Raw genomic sequence first — 27,447 nt, 5'->3', positions numbered from 1 at the left:
TCAAACCCAACTCATGCCCAATTCATATACCCAATCCATATTCCATAAAAAGTCAAAAAGTACATTTATTTAAATCATCCCAAACCACCCCTAAGGTTCATCAAGAAACTTATGTATCTATGTTTTTGAACCCATCTCTTTTGGTAAGTATTACAAAAATTTAGTTTATTTGCTTTTTTTTTTCTTTTTTTTTTGACCTTTTTTTAAAAAAAAAAAAATGTAAAAAGATAATGTGACCCAATAAGTCAATAAACCAATAAATTGACTTTTTCTCTACTTTCCAAAACAAATAAAATGACATTTTACTATGTTTAGCAATAACTTTTAGTGGAAGAAAACTCTTTGCAGACTTGCATTGAAAAATTAAATTTTGTTACCTTTCCACTTGCTCATACTTATTTATGAAGAAATGCATTAATTCTGAATGGATGTACAAATAATGCACAAAATATTAAGACAAAAAATAAAAAATAAAAAATTAAAATACAAATGTGTTTAGTTTGAGTTTTTTAAATTAAGTTTTTTGATTTTTATGTTTTTTGTTTTTAGTAAATATTTTTAAAATTTTAAATATTTTTTTTTAATTTTTTAAATGCACATTACTTAGATGTATCTAAAAAGTAAAAAAATAGTGAAAAAATATTTTAAAAAATTAATAAATACATAAAAATACAAAAAATGTACTGAATTCTCATTTTTTTATTTTTGGTATTTAGTGAATTTTTAAAAGATTTTTTTTCACAATTTTTCTACTTTTTAAGTATATTTATGTTAGATATGCCTAAAAAGTAAAAAAAAAATTGCTTAAAATATTAAAAAAAAATCAGTAAAAAAAATGCGAAAAATAAGAAAGTAAAATTTTCTGAAAAATATTTTTAGAAAAATAAAACCAATCAAAGTACGGAATCTCATTTTTATAGTAGTGTCGGTCTCCCGGGCAATGGTGCAAGTCTTTTTTGTATTTAGTGAAAATATTTCTTATCTGTCAAACTTGTATTAAAAAAAAAAGAAAAAAATTACATATAATGTAATTATTTTAAGACTATTCCACTTTTTCTGCAATTTCCCCAATATTTATTACAATTTGCGTACTTTTCATATTTTGTCCACACAGCCCACTTGCAAAACCTTCAGCTAGCGGTAACCATCACCATGTGACAAAACCATGCATTAGACCTTATAAGGAATTACGTGACACCAGATAGGCTTCTGTCGTTGTCTTTTTGTTGTTTTTCTCACCTTAGTGGTCCTCTGTTTATATATACTAGTTGGATCTCTACGCACTATGCGCGTGAGGATCATATTATCATTGACAGAAATAATATAACAAGGCAACGATACAATATTTTCTTCAAAAAACTGACATAAAATACACAATATTTCTTATTTTATATCCTATTAATCATAATTGCTTCTTACATTTCATAAAATTATAAACCAGCAAACAAAAGGGCCCATTGTTATCTTAAATTGAAACTACGTTTGCTAACTAGTTGGAAGAATTGTTTTTTGTCATCTCTCTTTTCCTTCTCTCTAGCACCAACGCTACCACGCCTTCCAAAGTTCGAGCTGAAAACAAATTCCCCTAAGAGTTTTTCCTACGAAATTAATTAAAAAATAACAGTAGCAATTTGCTGGGTACATAACATAAATATTGCATTAATTGCTTTTACGAGCATGCGCTTGAGGAGATGCAAATAAAATATAAACCACTCACATTTATCACTGAAAACGAAGAGTCCAAAGTAAACATGGATAATGCCATTACCTCAAATCAAATAGAGTAATCATGATAAATTGCTCCTTCCATGGGGATGATTACTCTTCGGAAGCAGAGAATAGCAACATCCCGAGAAGTATACTCACAATCAAGCAATCAAAATATACCATCCATTCATGTAGTTCAAATATCATAGTAGATGAACGAATAGAAGGCAATAAGGACTTACCATTACATATAATCTTTCTTTACTCATGAACAAGAGACAACATAACCATGTTCTATAGTCCACTAAGTCCACTATTTGTTTAGTCTTAGCTGCAAAACAAAACACTGAACAATAGAACAAAAGCCTCCTCGGTGGGTATGATTTAAATAAATGGTTCAAATCACAAATATCAAGGGAGAACACCTTAGGAGTAATCCCTCGTGATGCCAGTTGTGATGTGATAGACAGATCCTGTTGACCAAACCCAATAATCCCATCAATTACTCTATCTGTCTTGGTTAAGTCCCCAGATTGACAGGTGCTACACCTGTTTCCAAAACACCCATCCAATATACTTAAGTTGCAAACCCATAAAACTAAAAACGAACATTAACATGTGAATACATACATACAGCAACCACAATAGAATAGAAAGCTGAAAGTTTAAACTAACATACAACTCCTAATATATTGAAGAGCAATTGTAGCTATAAGATACATTCTGCTAAGCCCCATTACCTTAATAACCATCTTTTAGTTAACCTTTTCATCATTTCATTCTTCTTTTCCCAGTAATCATTGATCGCCATTCAGTTCTAGAAGCCTTATCCTTCTTTTCACCAGTAACCATAACAATGTAGAAAAACTGAAGATAATGAACACCACTTTTATTTTATTTTATTTATTTATTTATTTATTTATTTATTTTGTGTGTGTGTGGGGGGGAGGGTTCATAGAACATGTTTTTTTTTACTTAATGCCATCCAAGTACATGATTGGTTTAGTCAGGTTGGATTAGTTAGCCACTGCCACATTTGCTTAGAGTTTTTTTGTACATGAAGAAATGGTATAGTTAAGCAAATAATGGTAACTATGTGTTTCCATGAATGTATTAACATACTTGGGCTTCTGTTGTGACTCTCCTGACCATCTACTCTCTTCATCTATTGATCATTTTTAATCCCACAAGAAAATACACCATCATTAGAATGAATATTTGTGAACAGTGTGGACATAATTTGAAAATGAATAGCTCAGATGAAAAACTCATATAAGCAACAAATCTCAAATATCTTTGATCACGAGACATATAATTATCACTATAAATAAGAACCATAATTCCAACAGTATAACATTAACTACTTACCCAAAAATAGTTGGAGCAGAAGAGTTAGCGACTAAAGAAGCCCCCATATTTGTGTAAAAATTTTAAATACAACAAATCAGTTAAATAATAACCAGATGTCCCGCTTCCATCTCCATACTGAAGTGAATCATCACACTGATTACTCTGTGAAGAGCATTCAACAGCTGTAACTTGAACTACAGAAGCACATATTGGGTTAGAGCAAGAAACCAGAGATGCAGTTGACGAACTGGCAGTGTCAAAGAAATCGAGCTCAATCTGTACAATATGTACATCGACATAGGCCTTATATGCTAGGTACACATTTCTATTGCCTTACAATTACCAGACCTCAAACTCAAAGGGCATGAAACCTGGAGGAAAGGTTTTTTAACCTAAAGTATAACAACATAAGAACATGGCATGAACTCAGCTAGTGGCCAGCAAGCACAACCATATCACACAAGGCATCAAGCATACCATCTCACATCAATCATTCTTTTTAATAATAAATTACAAATGGTTGCTAATCAGGTCCATCAAACCCGCATGATATGTTTGATTATTCACTATACACACTTTCAAATCTCCATTTCAATAGCATAGTTATTATTGTTGGAGAGAAGAAACTTAAGAATGTGGGCATCAACATGTAGACAGATACATTAAACATTAAAAATTGCATCATTTCTTTTGTTCCAAAAAGTTCAAATGACAACAAAGGAATAAATCCCACAGAATTTTCATTATGTACCTAGTGCATGGAATAAAAAGAATCGATATATACCTAAAATATTTGTCTTTACCATGGAATAGACCGTGGTGGGTTTTTTGCCCTTTTTTCCTTCTTGTTGGTGAAATACAATCCAACACAAAAGTAAGGAAAAATTACCATCCAAAACATTGAATTGATAGGACCTATGTTGCAAACATACCATTTTCATAGGATTTGTAAAAAAATAATAATTAAAAGGAAAAGCACACAACTGAATGGAAGTGAGAGCAAAGAAAGAGTAAGTTATGAGCTGAATCTCAAATAACCATCAATACCAAATCCTGGTGTTGCTGTTAATTGTACCTGGGTTTGACACACACTATGTTATCAACTCAGAAAGTCCTTAATTTTACCAAATATTACCAAAAATGTTCTTAGGTCATAATAAATGAAGTTATGAGTTCATAGAAACATTAAATCAATCATTTAGTACAAAAGCAAATAACCCATATCAAAATCAAGCTAAACATTGATATAAAACTAAAAAAACCCAAATCAAAGATCTAACAAAACATAACACACCAATTCCCAATTCAAATGAATTGATTGAGCTCGGATACCAAAACAGAGAGGGAGAAACACAGAATCAAAGAGAGATTAGAGTCAATGAACACTTACCTGAACCCACTTGTTTGACTCTTATAAACCAGAACTGTTTTTGGCCTTAAAATGTCAATTCTCATCAGAAAGACAACAAACAGATTAACAAAGAAATAAAGAAAATGATCGTCAAGAAACAAATGCATAATTGAGAATGATAAACTAAATGAGTATAAGCATAAATATACAATAAAAATTTACATTTCCTGAGAAATATCACTAAACAAGAAGCAAATATCATTAAAAGAAAATAAGAAAATATTCAATTTTGTTTTATTCAAGTTCTATGCAATGAAAAATCAAGAGCGTGTTTGGTTAGAATCAAATAATTTTAGAATTGAATTTTTTATACATAGCTAGTTAGATATATTTAACTGTCAAAATTGAAACCAATAAAAAATCTTCAAAAGAACTTTTTTTTACAAAACTTTAAAATTGCTTTTCCCTTTTACACAAAGAACAACCTAATCTACAATTAGAGGATTCAAATCCTGTTCTCTTGAACACTTGCATAAAATTTGAAGCTCAATATTCGATATTGGTTCTGCTTGTAATGATACCAATGTATTCAAAAGCAAAGAGAAAGCAAATGAAGACAGAGAGTATTGAAATATACATACAGAACATCTTAGCGATGAGTTTGAGCTTGTCCTAGGCCTCTTCGATGAGCTCTTTGACTTGGCCACTTGCGAGGCGCTTCTCGATCATTTTTTATCTGTAGAGAAATCAAATATCAAAACACATTACAAACTCTATCTACCCAAGAACAAATGATTTTGAAAAATTAATTGAAACAAACTAAATTGTAAGAAATAAGCCAGGCTTTTTCCTTGAAATTTGGTTGCAATCTTAGGAAGAGGCTTTGCCATGAAGAGAATTTATGGGTTATTTTAGTCAGGCATATTGCCAAACAATTGGTATGCATAATTTCTCCACACATTAACAAGCTCAAAAACACATACAATCAGGCATGAACATCTCAATAGAAGACAAACAATGAGCAGGAATATCGCCAACAGGTAGAGCAAGAAGATGGTGGTGCGAACTTTAAATGTTGCCTAACCAACTCTTCTACAAAGAGGTGCTCCAAGATTATAAAATCGAGGTACACCGAACAGAGGAAACTTGTAGAAGCCATTGAAATTCACACCAGTGCAAACAAATGTGAAGGCAACCAACGGTGAGATCAGCTGAACAAGCAAACAAAGAGCACCGCTTTCTTCTCAGTACACAAGAAACTTATGAGAGGCTAGATGGTGGGCTTTGGTTGGTTGGGCGATCGGCAGGATCAGGATGGAAGGAACACACTTTGAAGACAGCCCATTGTTTCTACTGTCGTGTGTGTGGCTAAGCTGAAGGCCACATAGCCAACTCCAATTTGCTGTGCAAACAAAGAACCAACAGACTTACATGAGAAGCACCGGTGTTACACAATTCGTTACACCACACTTACCTTCTTGTTATATATGTTATATATATATATATATATAAGGTTTCATCCGTTATGAAATTGGTGAGTAACCTGGCTGATGGTTTGCCTGGTAACCAGCCAGGGAGTTAGGCCATTTCACTTTAGCATTAGCGAGAAATGATGAACATTATCCTTTAAAAAAATGATTTCTAGTGGGACTTGAGAAATTATAATCCAATTAAGATTGTATAATGCAGAGGTATTATTTGGTAACACTTACGTTTTTAATTTTTTATTTATATTTATAAAAATTAAAAAAATAAAAATAAAAATTTGTTTAGTAAAATTTTTGATTTATAAATCAGTGGTTTCAGTTAATAAGTTTGGCCAAAAATGAAAACACAAAAAATGTGTTTTCGTTTTGAGTTTTTAGTTTTTTTTTTTTAACCACCTAACACTGGCCACCACCCGCCACCATTTTCCACTACCATCTTTCGCCACCACCTGCCATCCCCCACCACCACCTGCCACCACCACGCACCACCCACCTATCACCACTACCCACCACCCGCCACCACCACCCACCAGTCACCACCCACCCCTCACCACCACTACCACCACCACCACCACCACCTACCACTCACCTACCATCCAACCACCACCACCCACTACCTACCACTACCATCCACCGCCCGCCACCACCACCTGCCACCTACTTGCCACCATCACTCACCACCCACCTGCCACCACCACCCACCACCCACCACCCACCACCACTACCACCACCATCACCATCACCCACCTGCCACCACCACCCACCACCCACCATCACCACCCACCACCCACCACCACTACCCACTCGCTACTATCTACCACCTGCCACTGTCACCCACCCACCCACCACCACCACCACCACCTGCCACCTACCCGCCATCCGCTACCCACCTGCCACCATCACCCACCACCCATCACCACCACCACCACCTACTTGCTACCACCCACCACCCACCACCCGCCGCCGTCACCCACCCCCCAACACACGCCATCCGCCACCCACCTGCCACCGTCACCCACCCACCACCACCACTACCCGCCACCACCCGCCACCGTCACCCACCCACCGTCACCACTTTCCACCGCCGTCTTCCGCCATTTCTCACTCTTTTTTATATTTTTTAATTTTTTTAAACATTTTGTCAATTACCAAACGCGTTTGTAGTTTATGTTTTTCTAAAATTAAACAAAAACCAATTTATAAAATTTTTATAAATATAAACTGAAAACGTAAACGTTACCAAACACACCCAGAAGGTATAAAAGTTCAGAGATAACCTAGAAACTAGTGATGCAATTTTATTCACAAGATTCAATATAGCCTTTTGCGCTAACTTAAGCATCGGAGGAATTTTTTGACACACACCTGCCGGTAAGCTCATCGTTGTTTTGCAGGACAAACGACATCATTCGTGAGGCTTTAGCTTAATTACAAGGAGTACGCATGTGACGAATTTTCCGTGCTTTACAACACTACTTATCATTGAATCTTACTTTATTTATCACACATTGTGATAATTTTACTAAATATTAGAATTGATTTTACTTACTATTTAATATGATTATACTTATAATTAACAGACTGATCTATTGACCAAAACTTAGGAATCACAATAAGGTAGGTTTGAAGTGCCTCACCTCCGTTCATTTCATAATGGGATGAGGCAAATTAAGGAGGTAGCAAGCAGAGCCGGAGTCAGGAAATTAAATCAGGAGGGACATTTTAACTACAGTTTTTTTTTTTTTTCCATAACCAACAATAAGAAGATAATAATAATTTTTGAATTAATATTAAGTACAAAAAATTAAATAAATTGTTAAAAAAGTATTTCACATAAAATTTTACAATTAACATCGAGTAAAATCGAAAAGAAAGTATTACATATAACTAGTGTATCATGGACAATGTAAAAAAATCATATATTTAAGTTGTAAAATAAATTATATAATGATAAGATAAATCAATTTTTTACAAAATTTGAGTAAAAATTCTATATAATAGTGATATCACGTCATTATTGACATATGATATCACCAACCAATAGTAAAACAACATATGAAGGGTGAACTCTACATGCAAATATAACTAACACTCTAGTAATTTATATATATATATATATATAGTGAGATTAATTATATTTGCACATCAATAATGATGGATATTACCTTTATATTGAGATTTTTTCACAAAATTTTCATACATAAAAATATAATTTGTTGTAGTCACTTCATTTTCAATAAAACAATCACTATTGTTTTCATAAATTTAAAAATGCCTTTGATATTTTATTCTAAATATTATTTTTGTTTAAAATTTTATTTATATACATATGTAAAAAAAATGAAAAATAAAAAAAAATGAAAAATCCAGGGAGCACGTGACCCTCCTAATCCCCATGTGGCTTCGCCACTGGTGGCAAGGGCAGGGTAGGAGGGAAATGAAAATTGATTAATTTTGTAATTTTAAAAATGAGAATATTGAAAAAATTAGAAATAAATAATAATCTATAATTAATGAGTTAAAAGATGTAAGATATGAAATAAGTGAGTGAAAATAAATATTGAATATAATATTTTAATATTTAATCTTAATATGTTGGAAAATATTAACTTAGGTATTATATATATAATATATAATTAAGCCACGAGCGAAAGAGCAAAATCTGTCCCTGTCCTTGTCCCGCTTCTTCATCGAGGTATGGGAGCTTCTATTTGCACACACTTATTCCCCTCTTTACACATCTTTTTAAATAAATAATTGGTTCGGGAGTAGTATTCTGAAAATAAACAATTGGTTCGAAAGTTGCATTCCGAAAATAAATAACTTGTTCGGAAGTAGAGTTCCGAAATTTTTTTTATTTTTTCGACATTTAATTTCCAAATGTGTTTATTTAATGTCTATAATAATAATTTCACTTAAAAATAAAATTATAATAAAAATAATTTTTATTAATTATGTATAAAAAGGCGAATGAACATGTGCAAAAAAAAGCTCCCATCGAGGCATGGTGTAAGGCGGAGCAAGGCGGGAGAAATTGTCATTCCTACCCAGACCTTTCACCTCACTAGGAGGTTAGGAAGTCAAAATTTTCTACTTATGGGCCTTCTTCCTCATTATGTTCTCTCTCTCACTTTCGAACTTCTTTATATTAAGGTAAGTGATTTACCAATAAATTTTGTGTACAAAATTTTTTACTAAAATAATATGTCAACGTCAATTTGGAAATAACAAGTCTCTTTTTATGAGTTTTTTAATTTAAATGAATTAATAGAAATTTAATATATCACTTTGTATGAATTTTATGTATAACTTTTCTTTTTTATTTTTGGGTATGTATAACTTTTCTTATAATGTCATATAGGAGAATTCTATTATACACACTGCATATCGTTTACACTTTTACTTATATCATTTTCTTTTTTAGTTATGATATTATTTTAAATTATTTAGTTATGACTTTTTTTTATATTTAGTTACAATTTCTTTTTTTAAGGTTATAACTCAAAAAGTATGAAATTATGACATTTTATTCTAAGGTGCATGTAATCTTTACCTATTCTATATCATTTATATATATATAATATATGACCAAACTATTATTTATTTATTTATTTTTGGAATAGTTCAAAACAACTAGTTTTGTTTTGAACAGTTGAACCCCGAGACAAGAGGGTACTTTTGTTCTCACATGTACAGAGGGTCACAGACCCTTTGTTTTGGGGTGGGCTCCAATATGTATTTTGGTTAATACGGACATACGGATATGGGGGTGTTGCTGCTATGACTTAGTCACAGTAGCGATTTATTGTGAGTCTGTGAGGACCTTTTTTGAGTCTTTTTTGATAATTCAAACTGTTCATGTTGTAGGGTTCGTCATATATGTCAAAAATCACGTTAATCAGAAATCTGTAACCCATGATCATATCCAAATTGTTTTACAAAAATAATCAAGATAATGTCAACCGTTAATTTTTTTAAAAATAAATGTGCTCTTGTTATAAAGTTATAGATTTCCAATCAATTTGATTTTTGCATGAATGATCTATTCAACAAACCTTACAATATGAACAATTTAGATTATTGAAAAAGACTCAGAAAAAGTCCCCACGAACTCATAGCAGATTGTAGCACTGCAGGTTCGGGGGACATACGCCCTTTATTTTTAGGGGTGGGATCCAATTCCCTCTCAATACAAAAATTATATCTATACGAGCATGAAATAATCTTCTCGTATAATCATGTTGATCAAGTCAGCGCTTCTCCAAACGTCATCGCTTTACTCCCTGAAAACACAAACGTGAGTTAGCCGGCTGGTGTGTGCCGGATACCTCTCTGATGCCTAAGTCAGCAAAATAAACAAATAGACAAAAGCTCTGCGTATTCGGGAATCAAAGTTGTGTTACCTCTCCATAGGTGATGTTGTGAGCTTTTATAAGTTCCGTGTGGCACAATCCTAGTAGGACTCTTATTTCTCCATGCAGAGTCCTCTTAGGAATTACTCTCCTAAAAGATAATGCTTATCTTTGAACACCCCCCTCACTGCTTAAACCAAGTGAGATGGTCTTAGCTCGGTGGTATGTCCAAACGACCGAGCTAGCATTGCCATGGCGCAATGACAATGTAACCAAGCTAACAGTACTCATGTTACATTTATCCCGGCGCTTTATGTGTAACATGTACCTCGGCTTCGCCTGTAGACCGTGCTATCCATAGCGTACTTGGACCGAGCTACTCAATAGCAAGGTCCTGAGTAGAAGCCAAAAATACCTCGGCTCAAGATGGTTTGACCGAGCTAACTGTCACCGCACCGACCGTGGTGACCGAGCTAACCACCAAGCTCTTTCGGACGGGGCTATCTGCAAGGCTCCTCTGGACCGGACTAATTACAAGGCCCCTTTTACTCAGGCCTTCCTACTGTGGCCCACAGAATGGCCCATACCCAGCTCGACCCAATTTACATATAAATTACTCTCTCAATTGCCCCTTAATTCCATCTGCGCAGCATGATAGGGATTACCTGTTACCAACCGAGCTAAAAAAGCTTTAGCCTTCCAACCGAGCTAAAAAACTTTAGCCTTCCAACTAAGCTAAATTCACATCGTGCTACCAATCTGTTCGGTCAAAACGTCCCTTCAGTCTCTAATTGAATCGATTTCCATTCCAAGGACACGTGGCAGACTCTGATTAGCCCAATGCAGCTGTCAGCCGTCTTCGTACTCTGCGTTTTTTGAATAGTCCCACCTTTTTGTCCTTCCCTCTACACAAAACAAACCCTTCGTTTTGAACCATACATTTCACTATTCATTTCCTTCTTTCTCTCTCTCTGAGCCTCTATCTCTCCCCAACCTTGTATTTGCAGAGCTCGTGTTTGTTGCTGCTACTACCTCCATCTTTAGTGCTATCACCTTGAACTGGTAAGTGGTTCGAATCTTCTTCCTTTCTGTTGATTTCGCACCTCTTTTGCAACACAAAGTATGTTTTATTTGTATGTTTTTCAAAGCACATTCCACTTTTGCTTCCATATTTTTGAGAAAAACCATGCAATAGAACCACTTGATTTTTTGAATAATCTGAAAAACACTGTATTTGATCCAAAATCACACATCAACCGAACTAGAATACTGTTTGTATTAGATGCAAGCTTAGCCACACCCAACAACCGCACTAAAACTTCACGCCATACTTGCGGTTTCCGAAGGTTAGGGACCTTTTGTTTCTTTTAACCGAGCTATCGAACTGTACTAGGTTTGCGCAATACCACGCTAGAAAGCCTCAACCACCGACCGAGCTAAAACTTGGGGCTAAACCAGCTCCCTTAGTTCAAACCGAACTAAGAATGCTGCCCCAAAGGCTCAACCGGGCTAAAGCCCCTTGCTTAAACCGAGCTAAGACTGGATAGCATCCCACGTAACCGAGCTAGGACTTTATTTATCTTGCCTATGTTTCTTGTAGCACGGTCCCACGATCTGTGCTTAACACCTTTCTTTTTCACTTTGCAGACTTAGGTCGGCCAGGCACTCCTTTAAACGCTTCAGCTGAGATACTCCATATCATCTCAACACCGAACTAACACTTGTCGATAATTTATATATAATTAATGGGAAAGTATAGGTTCTTAGTAAACTCACCAGGTGCCATGGCTGATTTCCGAAGAGACTACCATATTCCTGATGACGTCCATCTTACCTTGGCCGACCTAGATACAATACTCTGGGGAAACCCTGGTTTCGTTCCCTTCACCCTTCTTTCCATTGTAGAAACCGGACTGCGATTCCCTGTACAAATCCTTCTCTGTGAATTCCTCAGACAAACAAACCTTTGCCCTACCCAACTTTCCACCAATTCTTACCGCATAATAAACGGCATTGCCGAGCTAAACCGCCAGGCTGGCCTTAATCTCGGTCTAGCCGAGCTCTTCCACCAATACTCTATAGGATCGGCTGAAGATGGCTGGGTTTACTATTTAAGAATAAGACACCGTCATGAAAAGATAATAAAAAATACCCCGGATAAAGATGTGAATGATGATGATTTCTTCTGGGTATCTGGGAATTTTGAGGACCAACAAGCCCAGATCCCGGGCGATAGAATAAATTGGAACAAGGGTGTAGCCGGTAGGATTACCTCGGCTCAATTCCATGCTTTTCTTTACTTTGGTTTTCTTATCTTGAACCGTACTAACTGTTGTCTCCTTCCTTCATGCAGATTTGAACTTTCTCAAGTCCTAGTATAGCTACCCCAACCTGAACACACTTCGCGCCACACTTCGATTTTCGAACAGGAGCTGGGCCGAGCTACTGAATTTTGAACCGACCTACCGATATGGTAGCCTGAGAAGACTAGGGTAACCGATTTCCTCTTAGAGACATCCCCAGAACCTGATCCTTCCCTTCCACAAATCAACTTGATCCCACTGACTGCAGAATAAGAGATAGCCAAGAAAAGAGCAGTAAGGGCCCTTCTAACCGAAACAAACCAGGCCAAGGTACCACCAGCCAGCCAAACTCAAGAGACCGTGGTGGCCTTACCAACCACACAGCCTTCTTCATCTCGGCCAAACAAGCGCGCCCGGACTTCCACGACCAAGTCGCGCCTCCTTGATGAAGAAGACACCGTGCTTCCGCAATCCACACCGCCTAGCCCACAACCGGAGCGTTCTGAACGAGCTGGCTCTTCCAAGTTGGTGCCTAGGGTTACCTATAAGAACCGCGCTATCACTGACTCTGACTCAGTGGTTGCGGAAAAAGACCATATGCTGGCCTTCAATCTGGCTAAGAGCGTCTGCCTTCCAGCCGATATGGATCACCATGATCATCTTATCGAGCTGAAGGCCATTCGCTCGGCTTCCAAATCAATGGTGTTGGTAAGTTCTCCTTTTCTTTCTCTAAATTTCAACATCTTTTTGCTCGGTTTATCTCAAAAATTGTTTCTCTCCTTTTGCAGGCCTTGCAGAAGAACCACGTTGCTCACAAGCACGTGTTAGAGCTTCGAAAGACCACAAGGGAGGCCATGGCAGAGGCCAATGCTAAAACAGCCGGGCTAAAAGAATCCCAGCAGAAGATGGCTGAGCTACAGACCGAAATGGGTTGGCTTACCGGCCTGGTCAATGCAGCCGAAGCCGATAAGAAGAAGGTTGCGGCCATGGTGAAAGATAAATACTTGCGCGAGCTGGCCAAGCTCGAGGGAAAAAAGAACGCCGAGATAACCGAGCTAGAGAAAAAGGTTGAGGACGCGGATGACCGCGGTTACAAGGAGGGAGAGGCCACTTACATCTAGCAATATGAAGCTGCAAAAGATCTTTTCTTCAAGTGTGGATGGACGGCAGCTGTGGCGCAGCTCGGTCATAGCCCAGAGACCGAGGTCTTCAACCCTTCTCCGTATTTCATTCCAAGCTCTATGGCGGAGTACGCTGCCGCCATTCAGCAAAAATTTCTAGAAGAGGAGGACGAAGATGCTGTTCCAAAAGACAACACCCAGTCCGGTCGCCAGTCTATCTCCCCAACTCCAGTGGTCTCCATCCCACCTTTGCCTGCTGTGTTTGACGCGGTGCCTCCAACCGAGCTGAACCAAGAGGTGCTTGCAACAACCGAGCTACCTCTGGGTGAAGACTGGGTTGTTCTGGATGCCAATTTAGATGACCTCTTTGCTTGATTATGTACTTTTCTTTTCTTTAGGTGCTAACTTTAGAAGTTTTTGCGACTGGCTATGGCCCCATCTCTTGTAATTTGACTTTGCATTATCAATGAAATCATCTTTTGTTTTCCTCAACTGTCTGTTCGGTTTCTTTTCATGCTTGTATTTACCTTCCAAATGTAATCTGAATGAAATAAGTTCTCTGGCCGAGATATTTTATCCCGATCTAAACTCTGCAATTTAACTGGCCATACCTGCCAACCTCTTCAGCCTAGATCTTGATCTCGGTTGAAGAACAATAAATGTTGGTATTTCCAGCCAACCTCTGCAACCTAGATCCTTATCTTGGTTGAAGAACAATAAGTGTTGGTTTTTCCAGCCAACCTCTTCAGCCTAGATTCTTATCTCGGTTGAAGAAAAATAAGTGTTAGTTTTTCCAGCCAACCTCTGCAGCCTAGATCCTTATCTCAACTGAAGAACAATAAGTGTTGGTTTTTTCAGCCAATCTCTTCAGCCTAGATCCTAATCTTAGCTGGAGAGAGCTCAAAGTTGGTTTTTCCTGCCAACCTAGAGTAAAGTGTTTGGTTATTCCGACCAAATGTCCTGCAGCCTGGATCCTTATCGTGGGCTTAAGAGAAGTGTTGGTTTTTCCAGCCAACCTCTAAGTTGGTTATTTCTGCCAACCTAGAGTAAAGTTTTTGGTTATTCCTGCCAAACGTCCTGCAGCCTGGATCTTTATCCTGGGCTTAGGAGGGGTGTTGGTTTTTCCAGCCAACCTCTAAGTTGGTTATTCCTGCTAACCTAGAGTAAAGTGTTTGGTTTTTCTGGCCAAACGTCCTGCAGCCTGGATCCTTATCCTAGGTTTAGGAGAAGTGTTGGTTTTTTCAGCCAACCTCTTCAGCCCAGATCCTAATCCTAGCTAAAGAGAGCGCAAAGTTGGTTATTCCGGCCAACTCTACTTTTGTTGCCCCTACCTTACTAAAATAACTTTTACAGAATAAAACAATTATACTGAAAAGAAAACTACTTGTTTTATTGAGGAAAAGAAAAATGACAAGTATGTTTAAAGAGAAAGCTAAAAATAAAATAGTTTGAGATTAGCAGTATTCCATGGCCTAGGAATGGCTTTGCTGTCCTCGTCTTCCAAGTGGTATGCCCATTTTCCTGCTAACCCAACCACTTTGTAAGGTCCTTCCCAATTGGGCCCTAACTTGCCATCTCCGGGTACTAGGGTGTTTCCCATTACTTTGCGTAGTACCCAATCTTTAACCTTGAATTGCCTTGGATATATTGTCTTGTTATACTTTCTGGACAACTCTTGCCGGTATGAGACAATGTGAACCGGTGCTCTTTCTCTTCTTTCTTCTGCAAGATCGAGCTCCAATGCTATGGCTTCCCCATTTAAGTCTGGATCGAAATTTTTGCTTCTGATGGTGGGGAGGCCAATTTCCAGTGGGATTACTACCTCCATGCCATAGGCTAAAGAGAATGGTGTTTCTCCGGTTGCTCGCCGAGGTGTGGTACGGTAGGCCCATAAAACATGAGGAAGTTTCTCAGCCCACTTGCCTTTTGCTTTCTCTAACCTTTTCTTCAATCCATCTAAGACGACCTTGTTTGATGCTTCCGCCTGGCCATTTGCTTAGGGGTATGCCGGTGTAGAGTTGTAGAATTCTATCTTGTACTCCTCACAAAAGCCTCTAAAAATTTTGCCGTCGAACTAAGTGCCGTTGTCTGATATTAGCGCCTTGGGTATGCTGAACCGAGTGATGATATTTTGCCAGACGAACTTCTTCACATCTTTCTCCTTTATTGATGCTAGTGCTTCTGCTTCCACCCACTTTGTGAAGTAGTCTGTTACTGCGATGAAGAACTTTCTGTTGCCGGGTGCTGTCGGAAGTGGTCCTACTATGTCCAAGCCCCACATTGCGAAGGGCCATGGGCTAGTTAAGGGTAGAAGCTCTCTGGCTAGCTGATGTATTTGGTGTGCAAACTTCTGACATTTCTCGCACTTCTTGACATACTTCTCTGAATCTGCTTGCATGTAAGGCCACCAATATCCTTGCGAAATTGATCTGTAAGCCAATGATCTCCTCCCTTGGTGGCTTCCGCATACGCCTTCGTGAATGTCAAACAGGAATGTTTCGACTTTGCTAGGATGGACACACTTCGTTCCCTTCACCTTCTCAATATCACTAGCTTGTCTTCTATCCACTTGGGTTTGAGTTTGTTTGGATAAGATATCATCAATTTAATGTCTTTTTTAAAATTACAATTGCTTAGATAAAACTAGCGGTATTTCATGCGAGGTATGAAAAAATAGACTGCATATATTTTATGTGATAAATAAATTATTTTAATTTTGAATTATATTTTAATAACAACAAGTCATGATATTAGGCCATCTTGATAGATGTTAACAATAATTAATTCACAAAATTTCACAATAAAATTTGATATGTATAAAAAATTGTTAATTATAAAGATTGTTAGGATAATAATATCACAATCACTTACATAAATAACTTGTATCAAACTATAGTGTCGTCAGAAAGAAGAAAAACAAAAACAAAAACAAAAACAAAGTATTAATAGAAAGAAATTCTATAAACTCAGAAAAGTTACCATAAATTTAATTGACTTTTAAATCAATGGTTTATATTATTATTGTGGGACCAAATTATGAATAAATCTCAATTTTTAATTATAATTTCTAAGTAGTTTTTTTAAAAATTTAATCTAAGCTTGTTACCCTACTCATAAAAAGAACTTCTCAAATAAATTATTAATTGATCCTGTTAGCAATTCTCTATTTTTGATTCCTCTATCAATGACACATGCATGTAAATCCTTCTTCATAATCATTTTCTTCATAGCTTGAATAATACTTGCATAGTTCTTACAACAATTTAAAAACTTAAATCAAGATAAGAATTTTGTAAAATTATAAAAATTATATAAGAAAATAGTTTTAATCCATTTTATTTATTAAAAAAATGATGACAAATTTTTTGAATTGTACTTAAAGAAATATAATGAATGATAGCTTTAATCATTATGTACCAAAAAAAAATTATATAGGTTACTCAACGAAAAAATAGTCGAATGCAACTAAAGTCATGGACATTGAATTAAATCATATGGAGTCTAAATTGATAATATAATCTAGCAAATCAACTAATAATAACAGAAAGATATCGACAAATATGTAGTACTTCCCTACTATTTTTGTATTATATTTATTAATTTCATATATCATATAAAAGTTGTACTCTTCTCAATCTTTTAATAAAATAAATACCGCGAAAACAAATTTAATAAGAAATTGGTTCTAAACTTTATTATTAAAAAAAACAAAAACTTCAAAGAGAGAATTTAGAGACAGGATTGAAGAAATACTATAACAAATGATACCCTTAAAAAAAATACATAACAATGATTTAATGCAAACTATTTTTAACAACTAAAAGAAAGAACATCAAATTATTACCTTGGATAAATATATTGATAAAAATTAATTTTGTGAGATTTTTGTGCTGCCTCCTCTTGTGCAGTCTTCATTATTTCATCATTAATACTCTTCTTATTCAGAACCAACTATTTATTTTATTTTATTTTATGTCTTTATCACTTGGTAGATAATAACGAATAATAAAAATTATGAAAAGAAGGTTAAGAATTTAATAGCAAATAAAAGTTATAGATAAGAACATTTCATAAGATAAAAAATTCAAAATAAAAAAAGATAATATATGATAGAAGGAAAAAAAAATATGAGTAAATCAAAATAAAGATTTAGCTAGATATGTTTTTGATAGATACAGATTAACAAATCATATCTTTGTTTAAATTCTATTATTTTAATTTTTTGTAAATTAATTATTTAATCTTTATCTTTATTTATAGACCATGAAATTAATTTTTATGAATTATTTATCAATTTTTATATGTTTATTTATCTATAAGTCATGAAATTAATTTTTTTAAATAATTGTTTTAATTTTTTTTCTTTATCTATAGGTCATGAAACAATTTTTCATAAATTATTTATGAATTTTTATATGTTTATCTATAATGAAATTAATTAAAGTACAAAATGAAGGAAAAAAAAGGAGTAATTTCATTTTTTAAAATTAATTTTTTAACCTTTATCTTTATCTGTAGGTCATGAAATTAATTTTTATAAGTTATTTATCAATTTTTATAAGTTCATTTGTGGGAAGAAATTTTAAATTATCTATGAGTTATGAAATTAATTTTTTTAAATTAATTATTTAATTTTTATCTTTATCTGTAGATCATGAAATTAATTTTCATAAATTATTTATTAGTTTTTAAATGTTTATCTATATGGAGAAATTTTGAAAATCAAATCTTTATCCATAAACCATGAAATTAATCTTCATTTTAATTAATCAAACAAATAGAAAATGAAGGAAAATAGAAAACATGAAAGACAATCAAAGAGGGTTGCCACGTAGGAAAAAGAAAGTTTTAACAAGATTGAGTTGAAATAGATGAAAAAAAATTAATGTAATAAGTATAATTCATATATGAAGTTTTTGGATTAATTTTGAACTCTTAATCAAATATATTTTAGATTAGTATTGTCAATTTCAAATATAATTTGAACAATGGATTTGATGAATTAACCTTATCAAACAGATCAAATCTTTCTTAGAAATGTGAAAAAAGTAGATGATGGTATTTGCTGGTTTAGCGAAAGATAGTAAAGGTGGTGATGGTGCTATTTCATCGACCAAAACTAACCGAACAATTATAAACCATAGCAAAACCAAGCCTTGCCATATATAGAGAGAGAGTATTTCTTATCATAGCCATACCATATCATTTATGGTGATGTATGTGGGGGTTGATTTCCTACCACACAACCAAAAGGGGAACTCAGCTAGAGAGTATCGGTAGAATAGATTAAGCCCAACAACCTGCATAAGAAGATGAAAATCCGGTGGTGGTTTGTCTACCCAGGAGCACTCCGACGATCAAGTCAGTAATCAATATCTCTAACAGATAACAAATTGTGCTTAAACTCACAAGAAGGAAACTCCCTCAGACCCACGAGGGTGCCTTGCTTTTGTAACCAGCAGTGACCTGATCTCATTAGAAGCCTTACTTCAATGGGCTCAAGCTTCATACTCATCTTAAACCCTAATCTAGATAGAGATAAACTCTTCTGGAGCCTTATCTCTATCCAGACTAAGATCCTCCTCCATTCCAAGACTCTTGTCCCTTATCTGCTTATCTCGGATTTCGGTATCTTTGCAAACAATCTCAGCCTAGCTGTGATCATCTTCGTGCGTGACTAGGCCACGTGGAACCTCGACTGACACTTCGGCGTCACTTTAGCCACATGTTGTTATTTACAAAATATGTCCCCACAACTAGCCCCTAGGTTCTATTACCTTGGCATCCTGAGGTGATGAAACCTACATCGTTTGTCTACACTACAAGTCGGCCAAAAAATCTATTCATCTCTCTGACTGAGATCATGGCTCGTTGGCTTCATATAACTAGAGGAATCAACTGTCCACTTTCTGAAGGCTCAAGAACCAAGAATCCCGTTCTTTAAGCATCTCAACCGAGATTGCTCCTCTAGCTGAGGTTATTGCTTCATTAATCAAGAAGTTCAAGAGCTCTAATTGTGCATGAGCTGTCATGCAGCACCTTTCAACCGCTTTCTCCACGTGTCTTTGTCCCATTGGCCTGTACCTGATACACTGTAGACACCCCATTTTTGACGGCCTTTCAAGACTTGGATATTCTTGCAGGTACATCCGGTGACGAGTCTGACTGCTCACCGAGCACTCAAAGTCTTCAGCGGAATGCCACAGGTTTGAGCCATTCAAACTGTGCATCCATTTTGTCTCCTTTTTGGACCATGTCTTGGTCTTTCTCCCCTGCAGTTTTTGGTGGCCTACCAGCCATCTTTGAAGGCTGCTGGCTAGAGCTTCTAGTCTGCCGGCCATTGATGTGCCTTGTCGGCTATCAATGATGCCTTGCCAGCTATCATTGATGGCCAGCCGGCCACCAGTATTTTTCGCAGATATTTTGTGCCAGCTGTTTGTACAAATGCTTGCATCTGTCCACACATGGAGGGCTGTATTTCCTTATATAGAATTCATGTTTTCTATGTATAGGGATTCCCTCTCTCATGTTTTGAGGTTGAAAGATTTTAAACTCAAAAATTCTCTCTTTCTCTCTCTCTCTCTCTCTCTCTCTCTACATTTCTCTCTCTCTCTTGAAATTTTGTGCTTAGTTACTAGATACACTGCACTTTTGCATATCAACCTTTAACCAAAAGTGATCACCTTTGAGCTGAGGTCCCTTGAGGTCTAGATTGAGCTCTTGAAGGTGGTTTTGGCTTGCATTTGTGCCTAAAGTGGTGTTTGGCTTCAAGAGGTATAACACTTGTATTTTAACTTGTTTTAGTACACTTGTTTCTCCATCTTTTCCCACTGTTTGGAGTCATTCTTGAGCTATAAAAACTCTGTCAAAATGGGCTGAAATTTGTGATTAGAAGTCATTTTAAGGTAGGGTTGGTTCACTTTTCTTTATACCTTGTTTTTAAGGCTTCTTCACTTGTGTTTCTCATTTTCAAACCATCTTTTTTTGGGCCTTTAACCATTGAATTTCAAAGTATTTTCAATGGAAAAAAACATGTTTTGAAGTTCAAAATTGGAGGAGTTAGCCTCCCCTCCTTGTGTCTTGTTTGCTAGCCTAGTTAACTCCATGTGTTAGCATGTTTTTCTAGCTTTTTCTAGCCTTTTCTAGCATGTTTTTGCCTCTATTTTAAACTGCTTTATTTCTGTTTTGGGCTGTTTAGGTCAGTTGAGTCTTGTTTTCCATCGTTGTAGTGTAATAGTCCTCACAAGCTTGGTGTTTTAGGCTATTAGACACCTCTTGTTTGAGTTGATTGCATGCTTTGGTGTTGTTTTGTACTTCATTTCAGCACTAATCACCTCTGCAACCTCCCTCATTTCTTGGCTTTTCATTTTGCTTTGAAAGTGGTTTCAAGTCATTTGTTTGCCTAAGTGTGGAATTGAGGTTTCATACTTAATGGTTTAATCCCTTTGGAGGTTCATTACCAACGGTATGAGATTTCTTTCATACCCAAAGAAACTTATGTTTTGAGCCTTCTTTCCATTAGAGGACTCTAACTCACCTTTTGGACTTAATTGGGTTAAGTAATGGTTGGCAAGTTAAAACGAGTAACTAACAATTTGGGACAAAAATTGAGCAAGATAATAACTTCTATGTTGTGTTCAATTGGACGTTAATTGAACACAGGAAAATTGGGACATTTCATACTCAAAGTGATAAATGTCTCAAGTTTCATAGGTCTTCATTGCCTTTGATCATGCATGATAGGGTAATGGTTCTTAAGTGTCTTGTTTTGTATTCATTGAGCTTGCACATCTTGAATCACAAGCCATCATGCAATGAAATTTCTTAGTGTAGACACCCTATTTTTGACCGTCCTCAAGACTTGGACGTCATCGTTTGAACACTCGATGATCATTCATGCTCGTGTTCGTTTTGAGTTTCTGAAGGTTTCGGCCGCGCGCTTTGCCTTGGAGCCTCTCAACTTGTCTGTTTTGTGCTTGGTTGTGGACCAAGAGCTTGTGGTTTTGTTTCTGAGGGAAGAAGGGTGGCTTGTTGGCCTCCCTACAACCCATCGGCCAAGCCTTGTGCTTATCGGTCATGTTTTCTCTTCATCGGCCATCAGTGTTGGCCGGTCGGCACTCTTTTTGGTTAATCGGACATTTTTTTGGCCGAGACCCCTTTTTCTGCTTTTGCAGATATTTTTCTTCCAGCTAGTGCCAGCTGTTGGTCACTTGGTGTATCCTCCATACACGTGTATGGATGGATTTTAACAAGCTCCAAACTTGCTCAACAAGCTTGGGACTTGATTTTCTATAAGAAGGGAGACCCCTCTCCCTTTCCAGAGGTTCTGAAAATTGAGATACAAGATACATATCTCTCTCTCTATATATATTTCTTCCTCTCTCTATATATTTGTGTGAGTTGGTGCCTTAAAGTGTGTTTTGTCTTCACTTTCACACTACAGCACCTAGCAAGATACCACCATCATTGAGCTGAGGTTCTTGGGAGTCTTATTTGAGCTCTAAAAGTTGGTTTTTGCCTCAGAAGCTGCTGGTTTCGAAGTTGTGCTTCAAGGGTGAGTGTATTCCCCTTTTAAGCCTTTGTTTGTATACAATATTGGCTATCTTTGCATGCTTCTTTTAGCTTAGCTTTCAACTGAAAAAAAGTCTTTTTTTGAAATGCTTAACATGTTTGTTTAAGGCCTCTTTGGTGTTAGGAGTGGTCTACCCCCCCCCCCCCTTTGTGCCTTGTTTGGCCTTGTTTTGAGCCACCTCTTTAAGCCTTTGTGATCACCTTTATTTGGCCTTTCTACCACTGAATTTTAAAGGAATTTCAGTGGTGGAAAGTGTATTTTGAGGCCTCAAATAGGAGGGGGTTGTCCCCCCTCCCCTTCTCTTGAATGCTTGTGTTGATGGCTCACCAAGTTGGCATGTTTTTATACTTCTGTGTGGCTCCATTTCAGTATATCTTAGGCCTTGTTTTTCCATGATATAACACTATTTTGGCTTGGTTTGATCATATCATGCATGCTCCATGCACTTGTAGTGCAAATTTATTCACTAGCCTAACATGCATCATGTGTTTAGACCATCATTCTAGCATGTTTTGACTTAACTCCAAGAAGCTTTTATCCATGTTTTAGAATGCTTAAGCTCTGATTTATGTTGTCTCGGTCATGCATGACTTGTTTTGTATAGCCATAGTGCATTCTAGCTTGTTAGCTTTAAATTTCCAAGCCACTAGCATGCATTGCTTGGGCTATTTGCATGATTTGGCATCACTTGGTATATGATTTCAGTGCATATGGTGTGACCATACTCTCTCATGCTTCACTATTTCAATGCTTTTGGTGAGCCATGCTTTATGCCTTAAGTATGAGCCTAAATGCATGCCTTTTTGCCTAAGCTTTTGGGCTGCCATATCAGCGCATTTTTGGTATTATTTTGACATGCCATAACTCTAATTTTAGTGGGTGAAGTCATCTCATACTTGGTTTTGATAGGTGTAGTGTAATCCTCCTCATAGGCCTTGTATGCGTCATGTTTTGTGCTCACCATGCTAGCATGTTTTAGCTTTAGTCCACGCATGTTTTAGTCTCATTTTGACATGTTCTAGGACTATTTTGGGTTGCCTTGGCTATATGCTTCATGTATTACATAGCTATAGTGCAAGTGCCTATGCTAGTTTCAAGCTTTGAGCCTCCTAGCATGCCATGCTTGTATTGTTTGGTTGATTTAGCATCACTTCACATGATATCTCAGTGCATATAGTGTTGTCACACTTCCATATTTGTCACCTTTTGATCATGATTGAGAGTTGTGCTCTTATGCCTAGTTAATGGATCATTGCATGTGCATGCATTTTCTCACTTTTCACGCCATCATCTTATCATCTTGGCCACTGTTTTGGACATGATCGAGGTCTGTCCATATCCGGTTTAAGTCCATCTTGCATGTTGTTTGCATTGCATTGTTATTTTCATGTTGTTGCATGTTCATGATGTTTAGCATGTTGTTAGATAGCATGTTGGTTGCATGTTTGTTGCATTGCATTGTGTTTGGATTGGATGTTAATCCAAACATGAGAAACGCGCCTCATTCTTTAGGTCGTCGACACCTTTGATCATGCATGATAAGGTGGAGGTTCATTGAGTCCTATGTGATATTTGTGTGCATTCATTGTCATTGGACATGATAAGGAGTACAGTTGCACACGCATTTTCTTCTAAATACACTGTCATGCCTCTGTTAGTGCTCTGTTGCAGCAAATGGAGAATTTGCAGGAAGCAGTGGCTGATCGACCAATTAGTCTGCCAATCGGCTATAAAAATTGGCCGATAACCATGAAATTTGGCCGATGACCATTACATTTGGTTGGTGGCCACTCCTCTTGGCCGATGACCTTTCAGCATGTCCATGAGGTGGATCAGAAGTATTTTGGAGGTTGACATGATTTCTAGAAGTCTAAAACAGTGCAAACAGAGGCATCACGAGGCACGACAGTGGATTTCCGGGAGGATGCGACCGAACATGCATCGTTCATCATTCCGAGGCAGAGCTGTGGCAACCTACTTCAGTTTCTTACTTAGCTGGTTTTTGTAAATTAATTAATTTGTTCAATTAGTTAAGAGTTTTGTAATAATTAATTAGCTAGGATAGTTAGTTAATTAGTTGGTTTATATTATTCATTCGGGCCCTCCGCCGAGAGGGCGAATTTTGTAATAAGTGTGCGTGTGTGTGATGCATGTCTTCCAACCCCATTTCTTTCTCCCTTTTACTTAACCGCTTTCAATGGTTAGTTTTAGGGCATATTTCAATTACCATACTTATGCTAGCATGTTTGCATCCATTCATTTGTCTTGCATGCACTGGGCTCGGCGCATCATACAAACTGCATTGTATTTCAACACAAATTTGAATACATGTTATCAAGTTGCATTCATATGCCATCTTAGGTAGCCGAGACTATCTCATTGCATTTTGCATGTGTTGCATTAGGCATTCTTGACATAGCTAGGATCATGCATTGATTGCTAACTAGTTTCTTTTTTGGCTCGGAGTACACTGTAAGTGTTTATGCTTTAGCATCCTTGCATGTGTGTAAGTGTTGCCATGTTTAGCATGCTTGTCATGAGGCTATTTGTTTAACTGATATAACTGCATGAATACCTGTGGATGAAGGCTTCATTGCTTGAATTGGAACAATTGATCAAATGCAAGTTTTAAGCCCACTTTGCGGAGTGGCAAAATCATGTTTTCTTAAGCCAACTCGAGGGTGGCAAATCCACATCTTAGCCTACTTGGGAGTAGCAACTTCAAACCATTTTCAAACAAACAAACATGAGATGTTTTGTTTGTTCCAATTTAGGAGATCTAGTCTATACTTATATATTGTGCGCATCACATAGTAAATTAGGCTATAATAAATCGAAATAAGAACACATGTGTTTTCAAAAACAACATATCATGTTAGTAGTGGCCGATCCTTTGATTGGGCGAGTGGGGGTGCTCATTTCATGACCTTCCCTCCTCGTACCCAAGTTCCCGAGTTGAGGCAACTTTGGTGATAACGGACACGTGGCCTTAGGCACGAGTCAGGGTTTCTTAAATTTTCCAAAACAAAACATTTAGGTTGCGACTCTGAAATCTGGCGAAGCAGTCCATGTTTGGCAATTCTTGATTAAAATCGATTTTCCAAAACGATTTGTTGGATTTGGACTCTTTGGTAATTTATCAGTCTTACATTGCACTTTGTGAGATTAGATTCAGAACCGTGACAGAAGTCTGAACTATAGTAGCTAGAACTACAATTCGCGCCCTCGCGTGCGGAACGGAGTTCTAGGCGGTCTACACTTAGATTGGTGGTTTGTGGTTTACGTTCACAACTTCTTGGATTTGTCCATCAAAAGGAGGGGTGAATTGTGCAGACAATCCTTGGAAAAACCCTTTTTTTGCTATGTTTGTACTCTATTGCAGCATGGTGATCCAGTGCATCAGTGGTCGGGAGGCCACCATCCATGGCCGGCAGTGCACCATAGATGGCCGGAAGACCACCTTTTTGGCTGGTAGATGGCCGGTAGCATTCATCCATGGTCGGTTGGCCACTAATGTAAACCTCAGTAGAATGTTGGTAAGATGGAGCAGAAAGGTTCTGGAAATGTTCAACTCTGCAAACAGAGGCTTTCCTGAGCAAAATGGAGGTTTTTTCGGGCGAAAACCGACCATGTGCATCCTCTACTTCCTGAGGCGGAGTGATGGCAGCATAGTTAAATACCTTAATTGCTTAGGTTGTTTACATTTGTCTTGTAATTTAATTAGTTAGCTTACTAGTTAGTTAAAAGTGTTGTAATAATTAGTTAATTAGTTTAGCTATTTATTCATTTTGTTTGTAATAATTAGTCTAACCAGCTTAATTAGCTTATCCCTAATTAGTTGCAAGTTAGCTTAGTTTATTCATTCGGACTCTCTTTCGTGAGAGCAAAATGTGATAATGTGCATGTCTTCCAACCCCACGTCTTTCTCCCTTTTACTTAACGGCTTTCGATGGTTAGATTAGGAACATGTTTCAATTAGCATACCCTATGCTTGCATTCATTCATTTGTCTTGCATGCATCGAGGCTTGGCGTATCATTCAAACTGCATTGTTATTTCAATAATTCTTTGAATACGTGCTTAGACCGTATGTCTTGAATTAATTCATATGCCATATTAGTAGCCGAGACTATTAATTGCATTCTTCGCACGTGTTGCATTAGACATCTTGTATAGTTAAGAATCATGCATATTTTTCTAACTCATGTTTTCTTAGCTTGGAGTACTAGGTGAGTTTTTAATGCTTTAGCATACTTGCATAAGTGTGAATTTCGCCATGTCTAGCATGCTTACCATGAGACTAAATTCTTACTTGCTAAACTGCTTGAATGCCTATGGATGAAGGCTTGTTGTTTGAAGTGGAACGATTCAACGAATGTATGTTTTAAGCCCACTTTGTTGAGTGGCAAATTAGATTTAAGCCCACTATGTTTGGTAGCAAATCCGCAAACTTTAAGCCCACTTGAGGTGGCAAATTCAAACCATTTTTGCAAAACAAACATGAAATTGAATTGTTCCAATCTGAGCTAACTAGTCTATACTTGCTTGTGCGCATCATATAGTAAAGCTAGTCTAATAATCGGAACTAGAGCACATAATGTTTATAAAAAATCTTATCATGATTAGTAGAGGCTGGTCTTTGATCGGGCGAGCGGGGGTGCTCAATTCATGACCTTCCCTTCTCGTACCTAAGTTCTCGAGCCGAGGCAACTTTGGTGATGATGGATACGTGGCCTTTGGCATGGGTCATGGGTTTCCTAAATTTCTCCAAAAATAAAATATTTAGGTGGCGACTCTGTATCTGACAAAGCAATCCAATTTTGGCACTTTTGATTCAAAATCAATTTTTCAAAACGATTTTTCAAATTTGGACTCTTTGGTGTTTATCAGTTTCAGATTGCACTTGTGAGATTAGATTCAGAACCACGGGAGTCTGAACTGTAGGGCTTCTTTTCGAGTTTTCGAAAGGGGGTGCGAAAAAGCCGAGCTACAGTTTCTGGCGACTCTACTGGGGATTTAGAGAACTTGACTCGAACTCATGATATGATTTTTTATCTATACTTATGTGTTTCTTTGCATTTGCATTTGCATCAATGCGCCTAAGTCACAGTGTTTGTTATCTGCTATTCCTAAATGGTTTGCTGGAGGCTTGCTTGGAAAAGCTTGCCAAAAGGCTAATCGGTTGCGAGCTCTACCATGATGGGA

At 36.8% G+C, this 27,447-nt stretch overlaps 1 long non-coding RNA gene across 2 annotated transcripts; it reads right to left on the bottom strand.

The window, feature by feature from the left end:
- Nucleotides 1–1,345: 1,345 nt before the first annotated feature.
- On the bottom strand, nucleotides 1,346–6,033 carry LOC114283197 (uncharacterized). Of its 2 annotated transcripts, XR_003636487.2 has the most exons (3): nucleotides 2,133–6,023; nucleotides 1,950–2,038; nucleotides 1,346–1,569 (listed from the first exon to the last, which is right to left on the bottom strand). It is a non-coding gene; the product is annotated as an uncharacterized LOC114283197 (long non-coding RNA). The 2 variants fall into 2 exon arrangements; XR_003636486.2 differs by having other exon boundaries at nucleotides 1,950–6,033.
- Between the last annotated feature and the right edge of the window lie 21,414 nt (nucleotides 6,034–27,447).

The sequence above is a fragment of the Camellia sinensis genome, chromosome 1 (assembly GCF_055761805.1).
Source record: "Camellia sinensis isolate YWXY chromosome 1, ASM5576180v1, whole genome shotgun sequence".
Lineage (NCBI taxonomy): Eukaryota > Viridiplantae > Streptophyta > Magnoliopsida > Ericales > Theaceae > Camellia > Camellia sinensis.
The sequence above is the reverse complement of the archived record's forward strand: the minus strand, read 5'-3'. Positions and strand labels throughout refer to the sequence as shown.